Source organism: Theropithecus gelada, chromosome 6 (genome assembly GCF_003255815.1).
Source record: "Theropithecus gelada isolate Dixy chromosome 6, Tgel_1.0, whole genome shotgun sequence".
In the NCBI taxonomy this organism is placed as follows: domain Eukaryota; kingdom Metazoa; phylum Chordata; class Mammalia; order Primates; family Cercopithecidae; genus Theropithecus; species Theropithecus gelada.
In genome coordinates, this window is record NC_037673.1 from 120,025,530 (window position 1) to 120,031,529 (window position 6,000).

The window sequence follows — 6,000 nt, forward strand, 5'->3', positions numbered from 1 at the left end:
CTTAGTTATTTTAAAATATGTAATAAATTATTGTTGACTATAGTCACCTTGTGCTACCAAAAGCTAGATCTTACTCATTTGATCTAACTATGTGTATGTGTGTGTGTGTGTGTATACATATATATTTGAGACGGAGTCTAGCTCTGTCTTCCAGGCTGGAGTGCAGTGGCGTGATCTCGGCTAACCTCTGGTTTAACTGATTGTCCTGTCTCAGCCTCCTGATAGCTGAGACTACAGGTGTGTGCCACCACCACGCTGGGCTAATTTTTGTATTTTTCATAGAGATGGGGTTTCACCATGTTGGCCAGGCTGGTCTCGAACTCCTGATCTTAAGTGATCTGCCCACCTTAGCCTCCCAAAGTTCTGGGATTACAGGTGTGAGCCACAATACCCACCTCGATCTAACTATATATTGTGCCCATTAATACCATCCCCAGTTTATCCTACCCCATTCCCTCCCCACTACCCTTTGAAGCCTCATAACAATCCTTCAACTCTCTATCTCCATGAGATACATTGTATTGATTTTTAGCTCCCACAAAGGAGTGAGAACATCAGAAACTCTAGCTTAAGTAAAATAAGAACTAGAAATTTCCAGACAATCGGGGGTCTCTATCACTACTCAATTTTATGTTTAGTGTTTATGCTCCTCTTGAACACCTCATGTCAGGCAGTGGCTTGTGTGCTTAAATACTGATTTTCTTTAACTGGCCTGGCATTTTGTAATGTACTTTCATAATACTATCTTAATTTCCCCTCTCTGCCCAAATATTTTCCACAGTGCATTTACCTTGGGTGTACTAAATTTCATTGCAAGTATACGTCTTTTCAGTATGCTCCTCTGCCCCTTCCTTCTCATAAGTGTGTATTCCAGTCAGAAACCTCATCATACCATGTCAATGATTTCTATGTCTTACTTGCACTACCCTGATTTGTATGTAAGTTTTCTTGATCATAGTCTTGTATGTGCATTAGTGTGAAGACTTCTTGTTGTTATTTTCAGACTTCCTGCTCAGTTCTCTGGAGTGAATCATTTGGTCATCTCTAACCAGATGGTATATATAACAATCCCTTTTGTGATTTTTATCTTCTTTTTTCACCCTCATCCTCCTCATTGCAAAAAAAAAAAAAATCATTTTAACATGTCAATTATGCTTATACCATTACATTCTAGCCATCTTAAATTAAGTCTTGGAAATGAACATCTCATTTTAAATGTCATATAGGTAGAAAATCAATCATGTCTTTCTTGTACAGTATTTTGTCCTGAATCCTGTATTGACTTTGTCAGGGTGCCCTAAATGTCCTGTATTTATTAGGCCTTTTTAAAATATATAAATTACAAGAATATTGGCAATTAGAGCCATTTTTACTCCACAGTAATGTGGAATGCTTAAATTACTTACATGGTAACAGCAGCTGAAAATTATTCCTCCACAAGTAAACATCTGAACAATCCCTTATCTCTCCTGCAGGTTTGAATGAATACCAAAAGTGGGGAGTAAGACTTGAAAGTACTTATGTTTCATATTTGAGAAAGAAAAAGGCTATTTGAATTTTAGCCAAAGCCCCAAGTTGTGAACAAGTAACCGCTGTTAATTTAAGATAACTTTAGTAAATACACAAAAAAATCAATCAATGACATCCATTGGCCATGCTTCTGGAAATAAGCTAGTCAACAACAGCTTCACTCTAGTCTTCTGAAAGAAAGCAAGTTAATGACAGCCCCATGCTTCTAGACAATAGCTGATCAGCAAGTGCCTTGCTTCAGTAACCAGGCTGTAGAAAGTCTGTTGGTCAACAGCAGCTTCTTCCAGTGAAATACCACACCCAGGAATATTATCAGCCTTTTTGACTTCTTTTAACCCTGCTGCACCTTTCTAAAGAGTCAATTTGTTACACTTTTCTCAGCTATTCTATCACTGTTACCCTCTCTTTCCTTCTGTTACACTAAGATTCCAGGAAAAATGTTTCAAAAATGGGTTCTTCTTTTAAAAAATGCTTGAAAAGTACTGCCCTAACTAATGTGAACTATTAAACTTATTATGCAGTGCTTAGGAAATCAGAAAGCTATGCACTCTGTATTTTGTATGCTATGTACTAAAGATGTAGAGAGATCTCCATCCAAATGTATTAAACAAGTTCTGGCATCTGGACTGGTAAGCTTTCATGGTCAAGACTATATCCTTCTGCTGAGTCTTTATTCTGCAAGAGGACCAGTTTGGCAGAGTAGATTATGTCTCCTTTATTCACATTTAAAAAAAAAATGGAGAAGAAGGGAAGAAGGCAAAGCAAGATGGCAGAACAGGACTTTTTAGTGCTTTCCCCTTGCAGAAACATCAGTTTGAACAACTATCCATGCACAAAAATATCTTCACAGGAGCTAAGTGAGTCGGGTGAACAATCATGGTACTTGGTAATAGCACAATTTTTTTTCTTTTTTTGAGACAGAGTCTTGCTCTGTCACCCAGGCTGGAGTGCAGTGGTGCAATCTCAGCTCACTGCAACCTTTGCCTCCTGAGTTCAAGCAATTCTTCTGCCTCAGCCTCCCAAGTAACTGGGACTACAGGCACATACCACCACGCCCGGCTAATTTTTTGTATTTTTTAGTAGAGACAGGGTTTCACCATGTTGCCCAGGCTGGTCTTGAACTCCTGAGCTCAGGCCATCTGCCTGCCACAACCTCCCACAGTGCTAGGATTACAGGTGTGAGCCACCATGCCCGGCCGGTAATAGCACAATTATTAAAAATATGCATTGAAGGGAGTAGAAAGGACAGTTTCACGTTACCCATGTCACTCCTTTCCCAACCCTAGGCAGCAAAGTGAAAAGATATCATGAAATTGGAGGGAAGAGAAGTGAGCACAGGATTTTGTCTTCAAACCTAAAGTTAGGTAGCACCAGGCAGACCTCCCACAACCCCTGACTTTAGGGGAGTACCTGCAGACCGAGCCTCCAGACATGCCCTGGCATCAGCAGAAACCCATAGCTTCTATGAGGTGAAACTCAGTCTGCTGTATGCATCACTGACAGCTTACTACAGTGACCTTGGGCTCTGGACAACCCCCAGTGGAAGGTAAACCTCAGCAGCTATGAGTTTCAGTCACATCCCAGCTCCATGATATCCTCAGCAGACATGAGATTCCAGCCTGGCATCATATGGCTGCAGTGATCCCAGGATCAGGGCATCCCTCGGTGTCTCAATGGTACTTCAGTGGTACCAGCTTTAGAGAGCATGCCAGATGATTTACCTAGAATCTCTGCTCAGACATCAATGAACAGCAAAGATCAAGAATAATCAGGGAAACATGTTACCACCAAATGGACAAAATAAAGTGCCAGTGACCAACCCTAAGGAAATGGAGATGAATGAATGTGCTGCCTGATAAAGAAGTGAAAGTAACCATTTTCAGTGAACTTCAAGAAAACACAGAGAAACAATTTAATAAAAGGAAGACCATAAGTGATCAGAACAAGAAATTTAACAGAGAGAATGAAATAATAATAAAAATCAAATAGAAATCCTGGAACTGAGAAATACAATGAATGAAATAAAAAATGCCATAGAGAACATAAACAGAAGAACCAATCAAGCAAAATTGTGAACTCAAAGGCAGGTTATTTCAAAATAAATAGAAGGGAAAAAAGGAAAAATAATGAAAAGAAATGAGGAGAGCTTATGGGATTTGTGAGAACGTATCAAAAGAGAAAATATTTGAGTTATAGGAGTTAGAGAAGCAGAGGAGAAAAATAAAGGGACAAAAAGTGTGTTTAAAGAAATGATAGCCAAAAAGCTTTCCCAACCTGGAGAAAGATATAAATATCTAATTATAGGAAGGTCAAAGATCTTCAGTCAGATTCAGTCCAAATAGGGCTACTTCAAGACATATTATTATCAAAATGTCAAATATCTAAGATAGGGAATCCTGAAAGCAGCAAGAGAAAAGAAGCAAATAACATATAAAGGAATTCCAGTACACATAGCAGCAGACTTCTCACTAGAAATCTTATAGGCCAGGAGACTGAGATGATATACTCAAAGTGGTGAAGGGAAGAAACAACAACAACAACTACTACCAATTAAAATACTATACTCAGAAAATCTGTTCTTTATAAATGAAGGGTCAGGCATGGCAACTCATACCTATAATCCCAGCACTTTGGGAGGACAAGGTAGATGGATCACTTGAGGCCAGGAGTTTGAGACCAGACTGGCTAACATGGCAAAACCCCATCTCTACTAAAAACACAAAAAATTAGCAGGGTGTGGTGGCATACACCTGTAATCCCAGCTACTTGGGTGGCTGAGGCAGGAGAATCGCTTGAACCTGGGAAGCGGAGGCTGCAGTGAGCCATGATCATGCCACTGTACTCCAGCCTTGGTGACAGCGTGAGACCCTGTCTCAAAATGAAAAAAAAAAAAAGAAGAAGGAGAAAAGGATAAATACTTTCCCACACAAACAAATGCTGAAGAAGTTTATCATCATCAGACCTGTCTTACAAGAAATGCTAAAGACAGTTCTTCAAGCTGAAAGAAAAGGATGCTAATGAGTAACATGAAAACATCTGAGAGTATAAAACTCACTAGTAAAAGTAGGGATACAATCAAATTCGGAATACTCTAATACTGTAATCGTGGTAAAAAAAAAAAAGATCACTTGTACCTTTAGTGTGACGATTAAAAAACAAACTATTGAAAATAATCATAATAATTTGTTAAGGGATATTCAATACAAAAAGATGTAAATTATAAAAATTCAAAGTCAGGGGCAGTGGAGTAAAAGTCTAAAGTTGTTTTTTTTTTTTAATTGAAGTTAATTTATCATCTTAAAATAACTTGTTTTCATTATAAGATTTTTTTTGGTAAGCCTCATTGTCATCACAAAGCAAAAACCTATAGTAGATGCGCACAAAAAAGGAATAAAAACATACTACTAGAGAAAAACACTTAATCATAAAGGAAGACAGCAAAAGAGAATGAAAGGAGCAAATAATCTACAGAACAACTAGAAAACAAGTGAAAGGGCAGTGGTTAAGTCCTCATCTAGCGATAATTACTTTTAATGTAAATACGTTAAATTATCCAATCAGAAGACACAGAATGGCTAAAGGGATTTTTAAAAAGATGAGATCTAAGTATATGCTGCAAATAAGAGACTCACTTCAGCTGTAAGGACACACATAGACTGAAAGAAGGGATGAAAAAAGATACTACATGCACGTGGAAATTAAAAGTATTAGATGCATATTAGGTGCATATTAGATGAGTATTAGACAAAATAGACTTTAAATAAAAAACTGTGAAATAAGATGAAAAAGGGCATTATATAATGATAAAGGGGTTAATCTGCAGGAGGACATGATATGACAATTACAAATATATATGCATCCAACATTAGAGCACCTAAACATACAATACATATATTAACAGATTTAAAGGGAGAGATAGACAATAATAGTATGTACAGTAACAGTACAGGACGTTAACACCCCACTTTCAGCAATGGAAAAATCATTCAGACAGAAAATTAGCATTGAGACTTTGGACTCAAACTCCACTTTAGACCAAATAGACCTAACAGATTTATACAGAGCATTTCATTCAAGAGTTGCAGAATTTACATTCTTACATTCAAGAGTTGCAGAAATTACATGCTTCTTAAGTGCAGATGGAACATTATCTAGGCTAGATCATGCATTAAGTCACAAAACAAATCTTAACAAGTTTAAGAAGATTGAAATCACATCAAGTATCTTTTCTGACCACAATAGTACAAAACTAAAAATAACAGGAAGAACTTTGAAAAATTCACAAATACATGAAAAATGAACATCTTGAACAATCAATAGGTCAATGAAGAAATTACAAGTAAAATTTAAAAATGTCTTGAGCAAATGAAAATGGAAACACAACATATCAAAACTTCTGGGATGCAGCAAAAGCATTTCTTTTTATATATATATATATATATATATATATATATATATATATATATATAT